Below are 22581 nucleotides of genomic sequence, written 5' to 3'. Positions count from 1 at the left end.
GAAGTTGCGAGTGTTTTAAAGCTGTTCAGACTTATTCTCCAAGAAGTTCATTTCATACCTATTTATGTCTAGTATAAACTTAAGTCCCCAGCAAGCTCGGTTCTCTATACAAACGTAGTTACGCTCTCATTTTAAAACGACTAGCTAGTTTGCTCTAAACTTTTGTAAATAGGATAAGTGTGTCATTCATATCGATATGTCTGTAATTAGTTTATGTAGCTTTTCATACAAAACTTATTTTAAGTTTTTCATACAAAACTTGATTTTGCTCTATTTCGTTCGTTTTATAATCTGGAGCTATATAAACTAATTACAAACCTAGATATACCGCATGTCATTGTACGTGCAAAGTTTCATTACAATTCAACACGTTGTTTTAAAATGAGAACGAAGCTCCGTTTGTATGGGAAGGTGAAATTCGGCCGAGCTTGCCGGGGAACTTAAAAAATCCATAAAAAATACCTTGAAGTATGAAGAAAAATTGTACCACAGAATAAAAGTAGGCAAGTAAACTTGAGCTACAGGTATGAGGTAAGTATCACAAACACGGAACTCATCCAACATTTTATGCGAAGTCGGACGGGGACTTTTTATTTTATAACAAAATTCTTTCTCGCTTAAAAAGTGTGAACTTCATGAATAATTTCCTATTTACCATTTATATCGATAAGGTGCGAAGAAGGTATATAATACCTCAAGTATTTAGATACTTATAGGTAGGTAGAACATTTTTCTTATTGCCATTGGCACCTGTCAAGGAATAAGTAAGTTTCCTTTTGCGAAACACCCTTTTATACCTACGTCCGGTTTCTTTACATAGTTACTTAAGTTGAGAAAGGTTGAATTGAAGATGCTTAGGTATAGGTATCTTAGATTCAAAGTGAATAAATAAAAAAAACTGTCTAGCTATCACGGTTCATGAGATACAGCCTGGTGGCAGACAGACGGACAGCGGAGTCTTAGTAATAGGGTCTAGTTTTGACCCTTTGGGTACGGAACCCTAAAAAGGACGATTCTTCAAACAAAAACGTCATTTTTGACACTGACATAATATGTAATCCATATCGTTTCTAGAACTAGTAGATGTCGTAATTGTCGTATCTCATTGTTTGAATTGGCCTGTTAGTAATAGGGTCCTTTTGAGGTACGAAACCCTAAAAAGGATAATATCAAAAATAAAATACAGGCACAGAGCGCCTAATTGTTTTTGCGCTTGTTTTATACGGGGGCAAAGTTGTTGTTTTACATCTCGTGCTAATATTGATACTCGAGCAAGCGAAATATTCCAAAATTGAACCACTCGCTACGCTCGTGATTCGAAAAATGGAATCTTGAGCGTTGCGAGTGTTTCAAGGCACGAGGGTTAAACAAATTTTGCCACCGAGTGAAACGCAACATTTTTCACCACGCGTAAGGAAAATACCTACTAACTGTAAAATATCAAACAAAATCAAAGCAAATCGATTCAAAATAAATGTTATTAATTTATTAAATATCTATTTAAATATCATTCAAAATCGTCATTTAAAAGTCAATTCTACCAGCAAACATAAGAAAACAACTCAAAATTCGCATTTGGTTACTTTGCCTCACATCACATGCGAATAAAATGCAACATTTTTTATCAGTTTTAGAACAATCAAAAGAGCCTTTACCAGCTGGTGTGGTGAAAAAATATCTAACCTGTTAACTAACGTCTCTACGAATAGAGCAGTTGACTTGACTTGATTAAAGTCTTCAAAGAAAAAGTGTGTGCGTGTAATCTTTACGTGCGATTGAAGTAAAACTTCTTTGACGATGACAAGGGCCTGACACTCTTTGATAGAGAAAGATAGTCTTATTGCGATTCCTATAATAGGAAAGAGAAAATAGTGCCATGCTTTGTCCTTATCACCTACCGGGTTTTTTTTCATGGTCGGGTTATGGCAGCATATTAGGTAGGAGGCGATGGCGAAATAACGAAATTTATAAGAGTGAGAGAAAAAGGATTATGCTGCCATACATTAACCTGTCAATACATGAATATGTCTTTCTCTTACCCCTGGTCGCTCGGTTTCATTTCTATGGACGATGACGTTTATCGCTATGTTGGCACTTTGACGTGTGTCCTATTATTGTGCGTGTGTCACTACTGGGCGTTACTTCCGTCAGAAAAAAAAACTGAGTTACCCTCTAGTCGCGCCTAAAGAAGTTTTACTTCAATAATATAGTAGCTAACCGTCTATCAAATTATCTAGTTAGACCAAGCTAAGTTGGCAGCGATTTGCGAGTGTGCAAGTGTTATTTAAACGTAATAGTTTAATAGAAGTTTAACGTTTAAAATAAGACCCCTTCCCTTCAAGTAGTGTGTTTCGTATAAAAGAATATGAAGTTTCGCTTTAGATCGCCCGTTCAGGCATACGGGTTGATTTTTAGGGTTCCGTACCTCAAAAAGAAAAAACGGAACCCTCATAGGATCACTCGTGCGTCTTAATCTCCGAAACTACTGGGTCTAAAATTTCGGAAAAAATACCCAAAATAGGTCTTTACCTAGATGACAGGAAAACCTATTAGAAATGTGCAGTCAGGCGTGAGTCGGACTTAATGACTTAGTTCTTGATCCGACCCCTACGGATTTTTAAAGACATTTCAGTCACGTTTCACATAAAAAAATACATTGTTAAAAATTGTGTAATGTACGGAACCCTTGGAACGCGAGTCTACTTACACGATCCTACTGTCTGTTTGTCTACATATATGTATAACATACCTATCTAATCGATATTGTTTTAAATGAACATTAAAGCCTGGAAATAAAAATCGAAAAAATACTGTAATAAGTGTACCGTAAAAACACGTGCACTTGAAAATCATTCGTCAGTCTGGTAAAAATATCCAAATTACGCATAGTAAGTAATTTGTACCGGGGGAGCCCGTTATGGGCGGAAGTGTTGAGTTGATATTTTAATTGATGTGTTATTAATTATTCGGCTGGGTAGTGATTAAGAGGGCGGAATATTACGCTGAGGGCACGCCCTTGCGTCGCTTATAGCGTATATGTTACGTGTGGTTATGATTGTGACTGACGCATATTATTGTGCTGTCTTATTAACCTTTAAAAAAAAAATTTTTTTACAAAACGCCGTGTCAAACACAAAAGCTGTCATTCAGACGCCACGTCACCGAAGTGTCAAAACTGAAATTGAACTTTATGCATATGCATGTAGGTCTATGTTGCTCTGTGGTTTATGACCGATTAATCGTTCTTTGGCGTTGAACCTACGGTGCGTATATATCGGTCATTGGCGTCCAAAAGGAAACTAACCCTCGGCCGCAAATTCGCGCAGTCGTTAGAAAATTTCAACGCCATTCTTACCTCCATCCACAAAAAAACGATTCTTAATGAGCTCTATACAACAATTTGAAGAATTTTATCTTAAATTTTAAGTCTCTTATATACTAACCCGCCTCCAAAAAGCCTCTAGCATACAATATAAGTTAGACTTATTTTACAACGACATTCTGAAATAACAATCATGATATTTGACATGAACATTCTATAATATGGTAGTTATAAATGTACTTTAAATATCCACTTACATAGTTTTCGTTACTTTGGTTATCGCTAATAAACTTAGGTTAGTCAAAGAACAATTACTTTCACAAGTGGTGATAAAACAACACGTGTTCTTTAAATAGTTTAAGTAGAAAAAGCTAAACAACGGTCGGCAAAATACAATCTTATCTCTAAAAGCGGTCTCTTGTAGACAGGGTTTAAATAATAAAAATGTAATACCTACAAAAAGGGCATTCCTCAAAAACCGGCCAAGTGCGAGTCGGACTCGCGCAGGAAGGGTCCGTTGTACGCAAAAAAGGGCAAAAAAACACGTTTGTAGTATGGGAGCCCCACGTAAATATTTATTATATTCTGGTTTTAGTATTTGTTGTTATAGCGGCAACAGAAATACATCATCTGAGAAAATTTCAACTGTTTAGGTATCACGGTTCATGAGATACCGCCTGGTGACGGACGGACAGCGGAGTCGTAGTAATAGGGTCCCGTTTTTACCCTTTGGGTACGGAACCCTAAAAAGGTCTACTTTGTTGGGGTCGTATGGCAGCTACCTTAATAACCTGCGGAAATCTGTATTATACCGTTGAAATTAAAGCTAAATTATCAAACGTTATCATGTCAAATATCGGCTTCTTAGCTTTACAGAGGTCTTGAAAAAGTAGCGTCACGTTCGTCCGGACGTGACGCAGAAGTGTCAACTTTTATGGAATGCCTCAAAATAAAAGAATAGCAGATTGTGAGAGAGCAAAATGACATATTTACGGCGAGGGCATACATTGAATCCTACACGAAGCGAAGGGTTCTATAATAGAATCCCGAGCGTAGTGAGGGATTCAAGAGTGTTACGTACGTCCAAGATGGAAATAATTTTGCTACCGTGTGACACATACCTACTGCTTTTCACATCATCTACATACGTACTTATGATGTTTAAAAATATGATAAAAGCTAAAAAAATAATGTGCAAAACAATTTAATATACCCCACCCCTCCCCTCAATTTAAATAGATCCCTCCTAAGCAGGGAAGAAAAAGTCCTTTTTCGAATGTGAAATGTCTCTACGTAGAGTTCCAATTGACGATACAAAATCTGTTAGATTACTAACTGATTTTAAAAATATACAATTCTGACCTTTTGAAACTGTTGTCCGATTTAATTCGTGATATTTTAATTGTTAAAGTTTATAATTTCCTGGAAATTAAATAATTTCTCCGAACGAGCGGATGAAATATGAAAACGAAATGTTGCAACTTCCATCATGTCGGATCTGTTACATTTCAAACGCGTAGGAAAACGGATGTGGCACGTACAATAGGCCAAAAATATAAATATTGGCCTATTAGTCGGAACTGCGATACCGATACCCGGCGATATGTCAGTGCTTTGTGTTGAGTTCCGGCGGTAATCGCTGCACAAAATTGCCTTTAGACAAAAAATCTATGGCTGTAATTGTTCGTGTGAACGGATAAAGGGACCAGGTAGCCGTGGGGGAGTCACAATGTGCTACAAGTTGATAGTGAGCTTTAAAATCCAACCATTAATAACGCTGAAATTGATACAAATGGGAACTTTAATGGTATCAACGCCACCGCATTTATTGTTACGGAATCCGTTAAATAGTCTAAACGACCAGAACTGCAAAAGCATAAATATACGAATATAACCAAAAACAGTTAAGATGCTTTAAAGGGCTTAAAAGGCATTCATTAACAACAAAATTGATACACAAAAAACTGGGTTAGTTTTGAACTCTTATAGAAATAAAATAAAGATCCAAATTTAAAAGCACGAAGATAATAAATCATTGTAATGCCCTCACACGGTAGCATGTACTATTCCTAAGAAATTATATTTAACACCATGTATTCTTAATGCATCACTGTACTGTACATAATTAAATACAATACAAAATTGCTCTGGGCTAATGATGATAATGATTTTGTAGTGGACGTTAAACAGTGTAAATAATGAAGACCGCAAAGGCATGCGAAATTTGTCCTTGATAAACAGATCTTAACAGAGTACACAAACTTAACCAGGCAAATATTGGCTGGAGCCTTCGAGCGATACCCGGGAGTTTGTAATGCCAGTGGCTTTCTTAGGTGCATTTTTTACCGTGCGTCGATGGTTCAATGTGGATTCTTTGCTAGTGTTACCAGACGTAAGATTTTTCTTGACATTGGAGGGATTTATAGACAGCCCACGATACGACCGTTTGGATTTTTGGTCCAAACACGGTCTGGTTTTGGCTGGTGGTTTTGATTTGGATGCACGTTAAAGGCGACAGGCGTCAAGGCAGGTTTATAATTCAGGAATATTGATAAATAATTATTAGCTTGTGCATAATATTTAACGTTTGTTAGAGATGTTAGTTTTTTTAAGCTTGCTCTAGCACACCGTTTGTCTTTTAGCTACTTTTCCTTACGGTTTTTATTGCCATTTTTGTTATTTATTTAAGGTAAAACAAAACGCCTGTTTTGTTATTTATTTAAGGTATTTTTTTTGACAATACTTAGTACAAAGCATTTTTTAAGAATCTTCTAATTTGTACCTGGCAATCCCATTCTTGGCGCACTCGGGAACAGGTTTGAACATGGGGACCGAAAACCGGTAAAAAACACCGCAGGTAATTACGGTAGGCTCATCGCTTCACAGTACCAATACGTAATTGTATGGGTTTAATTGAAAATTCAAATCTCGAGGGTAAAAAGTGAAGCGTGAGACTTTATCGCTGGGTTTTTATACTTTTTATCGTTTAAAGGATGGAGTCGTTTGTTTCAAGAGTGCTTGAATAATGTATTTAAGGCCAGGAATTCGAATTGATGGGATTAATTTCGTTTTTCTTTAGCGCTGATGAGTCTATTTGGCATATTGCGTGTTTCTTGCAGGTTTTCCTAGAATGTGTGTTCCTTATAGGTTACAATGTGCATTGTGGCCAGCTCGCTTGTTAGTAACGTTACTAGAAATGGCGCATTGTGTGCGAGGTCGGAAACAAAGAACTCCCGTGAGCAGTAAAAAGCTAAATTCGCGGAAGGTTAGGTTGAGCATTGAAAATGCTGGTTTGGCTAACAAACTAGACTTTACTGGTAGTAAAATGTTGCAGAACGTTGTAAATACTAAATTTAATATATACTCTACTTACTTTTATGTGCGCATAAAAGTAACAGGGATAGAGTCCGTATATCTAAGCTAACGTTACACCGACTTCAAAAGAACAAAGTGAGGATGTGTCGACGTCATATTTTCATAGAAATTTGACATGCCATGCAGAGTTAGCTTGGTTATACTCTAGTTCCCTGTTAAACATGATCGTGTTGATATTTAAAATGACAGCTCATTCTAACTAGGGAACAAATCAAATTATTTTATTAGTGACTACTTTAAAAAAAAACAAAAAAAAACCATAAAATAATTTGATTTGTTCCCTACATGGATAGATGGCAGCACCATCTCTCGCTATACCGTAATCCAGTAAAAGTAAAGGATTCGTATAGGAGGTGCAAGCACACACTGCTCGCCCTTACAGTTGGTCAAAATCGCCTAGCCTTTCAAAGATAGCATACACCAGACCAGACCCAGAGAATTTGGGACCGGTACCGCCGTTGCCGGGTGGTCTAGTGGTCAGGACGTTAGCCGCGTTAGCTGAAATCGCGGGTTCGATTTCCGCCTCGGCCACCGGTGGACTTGGTCACTTTTTCTTTAGTGTATGATATCTATTACAGTTTATGACAGCTTATTGTCTTGAAATAATTTTAGGTAAATTTTGGCGATAACAATATAGCCTGATAGCCTGATGTAGGTTTTACATAAAAATCAATGAATCAAAATGACGCTCTTGTACTTGTTGATTTATAATCTTTCAAGTGGCATACGTCGCTTTCGAGTTGAAGGAATTTCAATTTTATTTTAATTAATCAAATTCCAAATTTAAATGACGTTAATTGTCCGCGAGGCGGTTCCTGTCACTTCCAGGGATAAAATAAGCCAAAAGTGTGACGTATCGTGCAAATAATGTAAACAATAGTTATTTACGATACAAGTGCGGAAAAGAGGAAATTCGAAACGAGTGGCGATAAATTAAAACACGACCGCAGGGAGTGTTTTAAATCGATACGAGTTGCGAATTATCTTTTGCACGTGTATCGTACAACGTTTTACAGTACATATGGCCCTTTAAACTTTCGACATATGCACGAAAAGTGCTCATTCCCGCACTAGTGCGAAAAAGTAGCACCATATGTACTGTAAACAATTTTACCTTCGTTACTTCCTAATCTCGCTCTTTAAAAGGACAACCATGACCTTATCCACAGTCTATATACTTAAATATTTTAATTATATAAATGTTTAGTTAAATTAAATGTTAATTATTAATATTTCAGGGAAAATAACCTTCGTAAAAATGTTAGGTTGTGTCAAACGCTAACAAAATCTGTCATATTTCTTTACATTATTTGCAAGTTCTATTGACGACGACTTTATATACTAAAAGTCGATGTCATTGCCAAATCCAAAGCCCTGAATTGTGATCACGCCAACCAGTAATTTTTACCGTCCCCTGCCCATATTGCATAGGGGACTTTCAAATAAATCCAACATCGCATAAATCTAAGGTCACGTTCACGGCTGAATCGGCTGATACAGATCGATCTCCCACACGCCGTAACAGATCATTTGCGAGCCCATTATGATCCATTACTTCCTCTGTTGCTAATTTTATCGACACATTCCATCGCTTACCGAACATGGGCGAATTTAAAAGTGAAACAAACCAGTGTAAGTGCGCTCTACAGTTGTTATATATACCCAGGTCATGTGACAATGGTCTGTCCAAAATTACGACTTGTCTATAGGCTCGCGTAGCCATAAGAATTACACATAGAGGGGTGTGCGGATGTAACGGCTTACGCGGACATTAACGCCTGCGGATGCTTTAGTTCCATTCTCTATTCATAGGACAATTCATTCACATCCCTATTGTTGAAAAAATACGGCTCAAATAAATTTAAGCTCGAATGACAAATTGATTGATTACGAACACCGTTCGATCTGACGATGAATGATGTTGGATTTTTCTGAAAACAAGCACATAGTTTTCTTACAGGAAAATATTATTAAAACCGAATTTTCGTTTAAATAGTTTTGCTGATTTTATAACAAGTATTTTCCTCATTTTGTCGCACTTTTACTTGCATCCACACTTAATATACTTAATCCATACTAATATTATAATTGCGAAAGTGTCAGAAGTCTGTCTGTCTGTCTGTTACTTCTTCACGCTTAAACCGCTGAACCGATTTAGTTGAAATTTGGTATAAATATAGTTTGAGTCCCGGGGAAGGACATAGGGTAGTTTTTATCCCAGAAATCATCCTTATTAAGGTAGTGAAAAGGGGGGTGGAAGTTTGTATAGGGAATCGATAAAAAGCAGATTGGGTAAAAAATAAGCTACGCAAATTACTAACTCCACGCAGACGAAGTTGCGGGCAAAAGCTGGTTTTTAGGGTTCCGTACCCAAAGGGTAAAAACGGGACCCTATTACTAAGACTCCGCTGTCCGTCTGTCCGTCTGTCTGTTACCAGACCATATCTCATGAACCGTGTTAGCTAGACAGTTGAAATTTTCACAGATGATGTATTTCTGTTGCCCCTATAACAACAAATACTAAAAACAGAATAATATAAATATTTAAATGGGGCTCCCATACAATAAACGTGATTTTTTTGCTGTTTTTTCCGTAATGGTACGGAACCCTTCGTGCGCGAGTCCGACTCGCACTTGGCCGATTTTTTATAAGTCAACAGAAGTCAAAGAACTCCTTTGTATATTTACATCAGTATCTATTCTATTTCGTGTTACTTTCATCTATAATAGCCCGCTTGAACTTAAAGGTATCCAATCAACGTAATATTACTAAAAGAAAAGATAACTTAATAGTAAACCGAAAGAAAATAAAGTCATAATGTCGTATTGGTATGCTAAACGGCTCCCCTTTAAGTGGTCACCGATGAAACACGCATTTAGATACTCACGAATTTAGTTTTATCATTCGTTCGTGAACTACATAAATAATATCTACTTAGCATATGGCAACGGCTTTTTTATGTAATGCTCACACTGATATGGATGTATTATGTGTAACGGCCGTAATGCCACGCATATTTTAAAAGTAAAAAAACAGCCATTAGAGGCAACTTTAATCGTTGAGAAAAAAGTGGTTTATCTTCATTCAATAGGCTGACACTCGCTTCTCCGCTACTAGAAAAACTGATAAATTTACTTGGGTTTAGAATCACATTATGAATTTATACAGGGTGGCATAAGAAAGATAATGAAAACAAAAATACATAAAGATGAATTAAAAGAAAAAGTCAAATAGAGTATAAAATATAATTAATGGCTGCGCGTTACATAGTGCGTAGTTATTTGAATCCACATACAGTACGTGACAAAAGTTACAACTGTTACAAGATACAAGGCAATGATTATTTAAATTTTGTAAACTTTATTACATTTCATTGGCGGTCAATAATAGAGTCATAAGAAATGAATTCTGATGATATGTCAAATATTACCATCTAACTTGGTTTTGATCTTTACAAATGTAAATATAGACGACACACAGGTTAATTGATTTAAACAAATTGATTCGACCGACCTAGTAACACTTTATCTCTATTGTTAAATACGTGGGCCACTCGGTTGTTTACATAAACAAAATTAAAATATGAAAGCCGATTCTTGAACCCCAGCTATAATCTTCATGTTACACCGTTTGACATATAAATAACTGCTTTTGTTACGAAATCATAAACTTGAAATATTACGTTATCATTATCTACACCCAAACTTTTTTCGTATACAAAACATTGATGTATGTAATTTATTACGTTTCGAAAGCTTATTTATATTCATTCAATATGACGTTATACGTACTAATGTTTGATTTAATAAAATTTGTGTTTCCATACAATATTCTTGTTAACTCAGAAACGGGGCGCAATATGAACTTGAGGTTTTTGTACCTGGAGTTTTATTCCAACAGATTCCTTATGACAGCCGAATCATAGTCAGAGAAACCAATATAAGAGCTCTATCTGATTACTTATACTTATTATGGTCGTCATGGTGAAGTAACACTGGTTTTCTCAAGAATTTGACTTGTTCGCGTTCGCATAGCATTAGAAATGCTCGAGCCGTTCGGTTCTTTGTAATGAAATGTGTGCGGAGTCACGCAGTTGGTCTAAGCTCCTGCTTCGCGTTTTATGGGCACGCATTGTAATTTCACTTGGGTTGTGAAAAGTCATTAAATATATTGTATTGTTTTACGTAACTAGTCTTTGGTTCTTAATGGAAGGTGGTTAAAGTTAAAGGTAAGATTTGCTTTGTTTCATATAATTTTAACAAGCAGTCTTCGCCGAAATGACAAGAATTTTAAAAGCTGTTTGAAATTATATTTGAACATGATTACTATTGCCGAACTCTTTAAACGTTAAACATTACTAAAACACCTAAATATTACTAAATTATTAATTAAAAAAGCTGCAACATTTTTACTTGATTGAACGTCATTATATAGCAATACTAAACCACAATATTTAATTTGGTCAGTGTCTTAAGATTTTAGATGTTAGCATGTTGTTAGTTAAATCTTTTGCCAGTCAATCATTACTTAGGCACCTACATTGAATACAAAAGACCTACCACTAATATAGGAAAACTTAATAAAATAGACATTTGCGAGTATAATCATTGATTCGAATGGGTGTAATGTTACTGTTCGTCTGCTTTTTGCATCTCGTCAGTAAACCGACATGAATATCCTAGGATGTTATTTATAACAAGCTTCGTGAATAAAATCTCTCCTTATATAACTGCTCCTTCTATACAGGATGATTCAGAAGACGTGAGCAGGATCAACGCAGCGCATTTCGTAAATTACAAGCAACTGTTTCGTATCAGTATTAGTGAGATTAACGTTAATTTTTTAATCGCGTTGAAAAAAAAGGTAATTAATTTATTTATGACATGCATGGTCGCCCTACAATTAGAATAACTACTAAACTACCGATATTCTCTGTCAAATTGAGTGTCATCACTTCAGCACTGTCATCAGAGTCTGTTTTGCTTTTGAAAATTCATATCTCACAAGTTTGACTGTTTATTTTCTTCATAATCAAAATGCTGTCATTATGGTTAAAGAGTTTTTATGTTTATTAATTAGGTGTTAAATAGGAATAGCTATTAATTAGGTGTAGGAAATTAAATTTCTCCTCACCAAAAAGTAAAATCAGAAAAAGTGTGGTATGTTTCAACTAAATACGACGGTGATCGATCAATTAACAGTTCTGAGTGTGCAGGATTAGTCCTGCTCCCGTCTCATGAATCACCCTGTATACTGTTACCATGCATATACTCCGAGTAAACCGCATCCATATCCGAACGGCTTCGTCAGGTGCAGCCCAGGCTCGTTTGCCCAGCATGTTTGCCTGTTTGCGCGGCACACAGACCTAAAGTCGGCAAACTTCGGGTTTGCACTTGAGCTCGCTGGGAAGATTAGCATCCGTGATTGTAAGGTCAAGGAGCTCTGAATTCAGTTTTGGAAATTGGATTTCCGTTGCAGGGATTGCTTGATTAATCTAAGGCTAGATTCAATTGCGTCTAATTCTGCATATAGATTAGTCTAAACTAAGAGTTTAAATAGGCTTAATCAGTAAATAGTTAACAACCCTAAAGTCTTTATTAAGCTTTTAAACGTTATTTAAAGGCTTACTAAACCAAATACACCTAAAATTTATATACTTTGTAGGTTTCGGAAGATAAAATGGGGTTCGTCTTTGTTTGTACTTAGTAATTGTATCTGTGTGGCATGTATTTGTTCTCGGCAGTAAAAAGCTACTAATACTTAGTACAACAACTACCTATTAAATCTTTAAAAAAGTGGATATTTGACAACTTTATTATAGGGTTTGCAAATATGTATTTGTAATGGTGACACAGTTGCCATCCACTACAGCTGTATTACTGTTGCAACTTTGACTCTGTCAATTTCCTTACAAATAGGCTAGGTTCACACGGTGTTATTTTTTCCCGTATACCGTATACGGGATTTTATCGAACACCGTAGTGTAGTGACAGCAAAATTTGTATGGACACGTTCATAATCGGTTACACGTTACACGTCGTCTACGCGGGTAAGCCGTCTAGCCGTGTGAACGATTTTGAACGTTGCCATACAAATTTTGCTGGTACTACGGTGTTCGATAAAATCTCGTATACGGTATACGGGAAAAATTAACGCCGTGTGAACCTAGCCATATGAGTGACTTACGTGCTTCGTAGGCTCGTAGTCACATTACTGCAGTCTGCAGCGATTAAAACGTTAAATCCATAGACATAGTATATACAAGTGTTAAATCCGTCACTCATTTTATCAAGGAAATTGACAGTGACAACGCCCACTTGAAACCCGCAGCAGTATTGTCGCAACAGTAATGCAGCTGCATTTGCCATTCGAATATCACTAACTTTGGCATTGTTTATGTATAAATGTGACATTTTCAACCAAAAGGTACCACATTGTCGCTTGTCAATAAGGTTGATTTCAAATTGAAGCTGTATGGAAATAACGCCTTATTGACAACCGACAATAAGTACCCTTTTGATTGAAAAAAAGCACAAATAAAAAAACGAATGGATTTTTATTCCATAAATATTTTTCACACATTGATATAAAGTGCACATGAAGAATTTTAAAATTTAATTTCGAGGCTTCCATGCTTTCTGAAAGCAATTCAGTTAAAATTAAAACTCGGGTGCAGTGATTTTTAAAAGATAAGCTTATTGGATATATTTGTTTATTCGCCCGTCCATTTGCTGAATAATACAAACGAATGGACTCAATGCTGCTCAAGCTCAAGGATACGAGAGTAGAAATATGATTTCCATAAGAGTTTTACCTTTTCGATAAAGATAGTTTATTATTTAAGTAGGCATATTAGAATGCGCTTATGAACGTCAAATGAAGCTACACCGGCTCTAACAAATTTTACAACCCTTTATTTTGCTTGCAGTATCCGTTTGTAACTATGCATATGAAGGTAAATTATCTTCAAAATATGTTATTTTTTGCAGGTGATTTGTTAAAAAAAGTACAGACGGTGATAAAGCTGGAATCTTATTTAATTAAGGATCACCCGCGCTGTGTCGTGTTCGCAATCATGTTACCGTTTTAGGAAACATTTTACTTCTTTAGATTTCTGTTAAATTGGCTGGCAAAATAAATGACTAATGCTTGAGGCATAATTGAGGCATAAGGATTATCATACAGCGATTGTAATCTTCCTAGATAGGGCAATGGATAAATAATTTAGGGGGCATTCTACGTCCTGTCCAGTACAAACGCATTTAATGTAAAAAAAACGAAGTGCCTACATATATACTCACCATATAATAGAATAGCTAAAAAAGTGGATTATACGCAGATTGGCATAGTGGGACATACTTATGATTGTTTGCATAGGAATAAATTAAACTGTGAGTGTGCATTTTTAGAATGTGTTGACCGATGTAAGTACTTGGGACTGCTGGTGGATTATAACTTCAATTTTAAATTTCACATAGAGGAGCTTTGTAAGAAACTACGAATAGTCTTGGGTCAAATTTTTAAATTAAAAAAAGTGGTAAGTAAAAAGGTGTTATTAGTTGTTTACTACGCGTTAGCGGATTCCATAATTAATTACGGTTTAAGTGTGTACGGTCGCACCTTCAGTACTTATATAAAGGATGTTGAAAAATTGCAAACCAGATTAGTTAAGTATTTAGTTGACAGTAAAATAAAAAATATGTGTAAGGATTATAGCGAGTTATTCCCACTATGTAAAATTTTACCCGTACAAAAGAAAATTAAATACCTGATGGCTTTAGAAAACTATTATTTAGATGAGCATAAAAGGCCAGTATTTAATAAATACAACACAAGACGGGTACGAGAGGGGAAGTTAATACAGCCCCCAGCGGTCAACTATTATGGAAGAAGGTTAAATAAATATTTAGTGCCTAGGCTGTTTAACGAAATAGGGTGGTTGAGAGATAAATCTAGGTTTAGTAAGCCGGTCCTTAAAAAGAGACTAAAAACATACCTTTTAGAAAATTGAACATGGGAAAATTTACTTATTAGGTATTTGTGCATGTTAGTTTTTATGTTATATATAAGGATTACTGTCTAAGCTGTTAATTATTTTGTTCAGGTGCATGATTCCATTTTGTTATTGAGCGCTTCAATCGCCAACAAACTGGTTACAGTTTGGCGATGCATAAATTTTGTTTGAAAGCATGTACCCTTTGTGTAAATAAATAATAAAAAAAAAAAAACGTTTTTTTTTCAGATTCCATGATTATTATTCTCTTTTAAATTTTGTGAAAAAAAAAAACAATACCTGCAAATCTCGATAAAATTCGCGTTTGTACGGGACAACGATGGAATAACGTAGAATGCTCCTAGGTACGTTTAATGTTTATTCACTTAATTAAAATTCCATTTTATATGTTTCACCAATATGGATTACTTTTATCTTATGTTGCATAAGACGTTTAATAGCCAAGCATAAACAGCTACCAGTGTTATCGCTGCTGGGCAAGCCTGCATACATAATGTCTGTACTAATGGTCTCGGGATTTACTGATCGTGTAGGTGTTGGCTATTCCAGGATGTTCTTATTAGACAGACACTGTTCGATGGGATGGATCCCATAAAACCAGGATAATTGTGGCCTCGAAATATGATCTAAAACGGATACGTGTGGCTGGCCTTCACATTGGGGCCTGTTTATTACGCATTGATTAGTGTTAATTGCGAGTTAAATTTACCACTAAAGGCAAGTAGCAAATGTATACACTCCCAATAAACACTAACCAATGCCAGCCACACTTACCCGTATTGACCTTATTCGAAATTAGCAAACATGACATGAAAATATCTTTCTTCGGAACTGCGTCATTAAAATAATAGTCACGCCAAAACAAAGATATATAAGCAAGTTAATTTTGGACCATAGTTGGGAGATGTAAGACTAGTTTGGTGGTTTACGGTAGTAGTTTTCATTTGATTGATTAATTGTGGACTTATTCTGGTTTATAATTTTAAAACTGAAACGGGACTTAATCGCTATATCGGGGCTTATTCTGGTTTCCTCGAATCGAACACTCGCTATAGTCGCTATCGATAAGCGATGAGCAGGCCAAGCCTTAAGTACCTCTTTGTTATTAGTTTATCGATGGTGTAGGCTTCATCGATTGCTCTCGACCTGAAATCGACAAGCGACAGATTGGAATAACAGTGCTTCGAGTCAATATTTGGTGTCAAATCGATGCAAGTGACATATGCTGACTTGAGTGCGTTGACTCTTCCATTCATCTAAGATAACTGAATTTTATATACAGGTACATACATCAGTTACATTCTAAGTAGCTATGCGAACTGGTACAAATAGCATCGGGTTGTATATTGTCTGTAAGTTAATGTATGTGCCCAGTTGTGGGATGCAAAAGAATAAGCTTAAAATATTAGAAACAAAATTGACTTGTCGTTGAAGATGATAAATAAGTATAAGTTTATGTCAGACTGCAGAACAAACGAGCCTAAAAATATGGCATCAAAAAGCACGTTTTATATTCAATGAACCTAAAATTCGTAATAATGATTATCTAGACATCTTTATTGTGTTGTTTTGCTTATCTTGGCGGACATAACTATATACTACATCATTTACATCAACTGTTAAAAAAATCACGAGGTTTTATAAAAGCTTTTAATCAAAAAGCTTTCGCTTAAGGCTTCCGAGAAAGTGCTTGAAACAGGCTTTCTAAATCCTTGTTTTAGCGTGTTAGGGCTCACTAATGTATTTAGGGTTTATGACCCTAATTAGCATGCAGGGTTGCAGGCTAATTAAATTCCACAAGGGTACACAGCATTACACGTGTATCCTCACGGTTACTACCGACCTACCGAGTTTTCCTTATTCCAGAATTTGCTCGTGTTGTAATATTAGCAGTTTTTTGCGTCAGGCGTTACATGAGAAATATATTTAGCTAATTTACGCTTAAGGACTTGTTTATAGGTTGACGGTTTACGCTGCGTCATGCACATTATAAGAAAACTACCTATAGAATTTGACGCTATAAGCAGAGTCAATCGGAGACCAAGGACAAGCTATGGCTGTAAAAAATGGGGCGTACATTTGTCAGTTGTCAGCATGCGCTAGTCTGGAAAGAGACTTATCGAAACTAAACTATATGTTATTAAATAACAATTTCTTTATTTTGCATAACAATACATTTCTTAAAAACGAACTTATCTATAAAATAATACTAAATTAAAACTAAAATACATCGAGAAAATGTGGCCCCTTTGGCATGGTGCCGAGGATGCTGGCAGCATTTCCCCGCTGTATTGCGATGCTAATACGTTGCGCGAGAAAGCTGCCAGCTCTTCGGTAAATAATTATACTTCTCAACGACTATAAATGTGCCATTTTCAACCAAAAGGGTACTTATTGTCGCTTGTCAGTAAGGCGCTATTTCCATATAGCTTTCCTTGCAACCTTTTGGTTGAAAACGTCACAAATAAACATACTATGACATACGAATATCACTGTAACAAGTGAACGAGATCCAATGTTGCTACTTAGATACAAATAAAAGTATTAATTAAGCCCCGTTTGGTCAAAATAAGATGTACCTGAAATGTTACAACCTAAAAAACATAAGTTTTGTTATTAAGAGCTCTAATAGCCGCTCGCAGTCGGACCACACACATACGAATACAAACACTCGGTTACTCTTCGAGTCAATATTGGACAGACGATTTGTAATTTCTAATTTACTTGAGTATGGTAGCTTGTTAACAGATTTCATTTGGGAATGTACTTTAAATATATTCGTATGGATTTAGCTATATAATTACTTTATTAGAAAACTTATCGTCAGGGTCACCTCACGACGTTGGACGTTGACGTTGGTTGTCAAACCAGAACTCAATAATTACCACCACAAGTTCATAGCCATAGTGAACCGTATTAGTATCATGATAAGGTTAATTTTTGTTTAGATATGTTTTAGTAATTAGTGAGTTTTGGTTGTCACCTGACGTTATATCAATTGAAATGTGAATGAAAACAGAGTTGGAACGTCAGAGTCACTAAGGTAAAAACTAGTGCTGAAGAAAACCATAGATAGCCTCATAGAGTCGGACAATGACAAAGTATGGCAATGTCATCATTGATGTCAAATGCATGAAAGGTATCGTATATAATGACACTCCGTCACTTTATTCTCTTCAAGTCGGTGCAAAGTTATAGTTGGTCAAACCAAATTGTCAGTAAATAAGAAACTATACTCATCCTTTTCTTTTGGGTGCTAGTACTAGTGTAAGATAAAGATAGTATGATTCTCTATATCTATGTTTGAAATGAGACAGTCCTGTGGGAAACTATAGCTTACACGAACTCTACTACATTACCGGGAAAGCAATTAATGAGTTGAATAAAAGGAGAAATCATGTTTGTATCTCTTTCGCACCCCTGTAGACGAAGCTGGTTGTCTTAAACTTTTTTCAACAAGTACAACGCGATACACTGTACTAGAAAATTATCATACTGCACACCCACTTTGTCAGTAGAAAAAGGCGCGAAATTAAAATTTTCAACAGGAGCACAACCCTTCGCGCCTACATTTCTTAAATTTGCCGCCTTTTTTTCTGACAGTGGGTGTGCCCGAGTATAACTAGCTAAATTGTTTTTTTCTATTCAACTTTTTAAATTGGTAAAACGCCCCACACAAATTGCCAGCATAGCATGAACATGCCCGAAATTTTTCATTTGCACACCGTTTCGCACCTCCATGTTAGTTTCAATTTGCCTCGGCAGTTCAAACATTTTGACCACATACAGTTTTGACTTTTGGCTTGGCTAAATGTAGCCAATTATGCAGTTAGGCCAAATGTTTAGTGTTGAATGTTCATTAGTATGTTCGTGAGTCGCTGTAGCGTAATAGTTATTTCAGTTCGCATACATTCAAAGGACAGTAAAGGGCTGGCTTAGGATCGACCAAGATGGAGACAATTTCATCACGCTGCACCGACAAGAGCCCACAGCTCTTAAATTGAATGATGATGATGACATTCAAAGGAAAAAGTTCGAATACATTGAAGATGTTCTCATTTATTTATTTACTAATCTATAGAAAATGGCATAAAAAACCGGACAAGTGCGAGTCGGACTCGCCCACCGAGGGTGCCGTACTTTTTAGTATTTGTTGTTGTAGCGGCAACAGAAATACATCATCTGTGAAAATTTCAACTGTCTAGCTATCACGGTTCATGAGATACAGCCTGGTGACAGACAGACGGACAGCGGAGTCTTAGTAATAGGCTCCCGTTTTTACCCTTTGGGTGCGGAACCCTAAAAACATTAGGTATAACAAGCATCGCTAGTACACATAAGATCATCTGTACTTTATAAAGTGGAAAAGCAGTCCAATGGGTATACAAACCCAGATACCAATTAAGTTAAAAGGTAAATAATGCATAAAATCACTATTCAAAAATTATGTTCGAAAAAGGCTGACCTCTAAGCAAAATCTTTTTAACTCGCTCTAAAAATTTGCATTGACTTTAAACATTTCTTGTCCCTCACATTGACATGTTTTTCAATATTTATTCCAAACAGGACACCTAGTGCGAAAATTATAACCAGAGCCGTTAATAAACTACAATTAATATTACAAGCGGAACTCCTTTTCTAATTCCACTTATTGGAAAAGGAGTTCCGCTTGTAATATTACTTGTAGTTTATTATGCAACGCGGCCCGGGGCCTTTTGCATAATAAAATACAAGCTAATACTATTAGTGATTTTGTATGTAAAAATCACTAATAGTATTAGCTTGTACTATATTATGCAACGGCCCTGTTTGCTTAAATGGTTAATTAAATAAAAATGTTAGGTATGAGAGCAACGAGAGTGCACTTAAAGTTCTCTGTAGTTCTAAAGTGGAAAAGCAGCCTAATGGGTGTAAAAACCTATTATCATAGAGTAACTTATACTAGAGCGGTACTGTCATAGTAAATTTTGTAACCCCAGTAAATTCACTGCCATCTGTCGACACACTTTAAAACTAAAAATGAAGATTTATAAAAATACGATAGAATGTATTTAAATATAGATAAATGATTTTTTTTATTTGCATTAATTATTTTTATGATTTTGACCCATGTTCTTTCACTGATATGCGTTAAAATTGTTAAATAACAAACGAAACCGTCAACGCCATCTATACGACTGTAGGCCAAAACTAGTAGCGCCCTCTGAACGAGAATCAAATTTTCTTGATTTTCGAGGCACGTTTTTTCCTTAGACTGTAAACATCTATTACGGAGTTAAATCTATCTTTGCTATTATACCAATTAAGTTTAAAGGTAAAGCGATACATAAATAATGCATACAATTACCTACGTTTAATTACTCTATTCAGGAAGGCCGACCAATAAATGAAATATTGCATAGAAATTTGCATAGACGTTAAACATTTCCTCTCTTTTAAGTTCAGAACATGTTTTTTAATACTTTTTCCAAACAGGCCACCTAGTGCGAAAATTATAACCTGCTTACTTAGAGTTAATTAAATACGAGACATAAAGCTCGCTCGGCGGCAAAACAAATAAAATTTCCACGTTTACTTTAATGGCGGGGCTTGTTTATATTATACACAAGAATCACAAGAGTCGCGTCGTTTTAAATTGATATGTCTTTACTTGCGATAAAATGCAAAAAGCTTGAATTATGTTGTATTTTAGTAGCAATGTTTCAATAACAATAAATACCTTGCAGATTAATGCTTTTTAGGGTTCCGTACCCAAAGGGTAAAAACGGGACCCTATTACTAAGAATCCGCTGTCCGTCTGTCCGTCCGTCTGTCCGTCTGTCCGTCTGTCCGTCTGTCCGTCTGTCTGTCTTTCTGTCACCGCGCTGTATCTCATGAACCGTGATAGCTAGACAGTTGAAATTTTCACAGATGATGTATTTCTGTTGCCGCTATAACAACAAATACTAAAAACAGAATAATATAAATATTTAAATGGGGCTCCCATACAACAAACGTGATTTTTTTGCCGTTTTTTTTCCGTAATTGTACGGAACCCTTCGTGCGCGAGTCCGACTCGCACTTGGCCGGTTTTTTTTTATCACTACGACCTTAATAATGCATTGTACTTGCATTAATGGTACCTGGGGACAAGAGAGGTAACATTAGACAAAAGAAATATTAGAGTTTTGAATGATTCACGGTTAGTTTCACTAGACTTATATTGACCGGGATATAGACCAACGATTGTGAACGCGACCGGACCAACAAGTGTAAATGCGACCGTTGGTAACGTTGAAAGTGAACGCAGCCGACGCGCAAGAATGAGGGTAGACAGAGCGCTGTCTACACAACTTTGACACCCACCCGCTATCTTCAGTCACCCGTGAACATGATGCATGTAACTGCGTCGAAATATCGGGAGCTCACAAATAATACAAAAGGTAATCACGGTCTATATCCCGGTCAATATGTCTAGTAAAAAAAATATTACCCAATTTTGAACGTGTACATACTTTAGTAGTAGTCTTAGGGTCAATTTTTCAACTAGCTAGATTAGTTTACTATAAAGGTTTACCTTATTAGGTGACTATAAAGTCAAATATATTGTCTATAGTTATCCCATCTGTCCCCAGTTACCCCACTTGACGGTACCCGTATAAACAAGGGCCGTACTAATGTGGGATCACCGTAAGCTGTAACCAAAGATAGATATAACTCCGTAATAGATGGATACAGTCTAAGGAAAAAACGCGCCTCGAAAATCAAGAAAATTTGATTCTCGTTCAGAGGGCGCTACTAGCTTTGACCTACTGTCGTATAGATGGCGTTGACGGTTTCGTTTGTTATTTAAGAAATTTAACGCATATCAGTAAAAGAACATGGGTCAAAATCATAAAAACAATTAATGCAAATAAAAAAAATCATTTATCCATATTTAAATACATTTTATCGTATTTTTATAAATCTTCATTTTTAGTTTTAAAGTGTGTCGACAGATGGCAGTGAATTTACTGGGGTTACAAAATTTACATGACAGTACCGCTCTAGTATAAGTTAATCTATGCTGTAACCTAACTATAAACGCTTTTAGATAACAGGTGTAAAGAAAGATACTAAAAAATCATACTTATATCATTAATTCATGTAATACACCGAATACACCGAATCGGTTTATGTAATTACGTACTTATATGAGCATCCTGAACGCGTCCAGGGAGCAAATTACGTTTTCTCAATAATGAGGGGTAATCGAAGGTTATTATTTTCATATTAACTCTCGATCGGTTCAACCCAACCACTGAACTGGATCAAATTTAATAATTACTCTGAAAATCGGTAAATAATGATACCCTGCCAGAACCAGAAACAATGGGTCAGCCATGTTTTTATTGCAGCCTATGCAGTAGATTTACATACAATTAATTTTACTAATAACTGAACATGTTTATAGAAAGTGCTCATTTAGATTTGCATGAGAATCGAATTGAAGATAACTCCTACACGTAAAATTATTAATGCATAATTATAATAAATGGAAACTACGTTCTGTATCGCGTTACATCTAAAGGTCACGGTCGGATTATGACCGCAGTTGCATTACTGTTGTGTTGCGACATTGATGCAGGCACTGAAACTGTCTATATATGTAAGTGGCTTTCCATAAGTGTCCTTAAGGATTCAAGTGCAATAAGCCCTTTTTTATCTCAAATTCCTACAGAAATTGTGATATAATGGTCCTTATTGCACACAAAGCAAAAGAAACCTTCTCTCACGGATAGTCACATATTTATTGAATCAGAATCCATTCGTTTCGTTATTTATACATAAATAATGCTACCGTTAAAGTGATGGATTACCGTTTATACAATACCGCTGTGTCACTAAATT

The 22581-nt window shown here is 35.9% G+C and overlaps 1 protein-coding gene across 9 annotated transcripts in view; it reads left to right on the top strand.

Moving 5' to 3' along the window:
- Positions 1-22581, top strand: part of LOC134743729 (uncharacterized) — a 177839-nt gene that overhangs the window by 1344 nt on the left and 153914 nt on the right. The gene's annotated exons all lie outside the window — the stretch shown is intronic.

The sequence above is a fragment of the Cydia strobilella genome, chromosome 8 (genome assembly GCF_947568885.1).
Source record: "Cydia strobilella chromosome 8, ilCydStro3.1, whole genome shotgun sequence".
NCBI lineage: Eukaryota > Metazoa > Arthropoda > Insecta > Lepidoptera > Tortricidae > Cydia > Cydia strobilella.
Note: the sequence above shows the minus strand (reverse complement) of the source record. Positions and strands in the feature narration are given on the sequence as shown.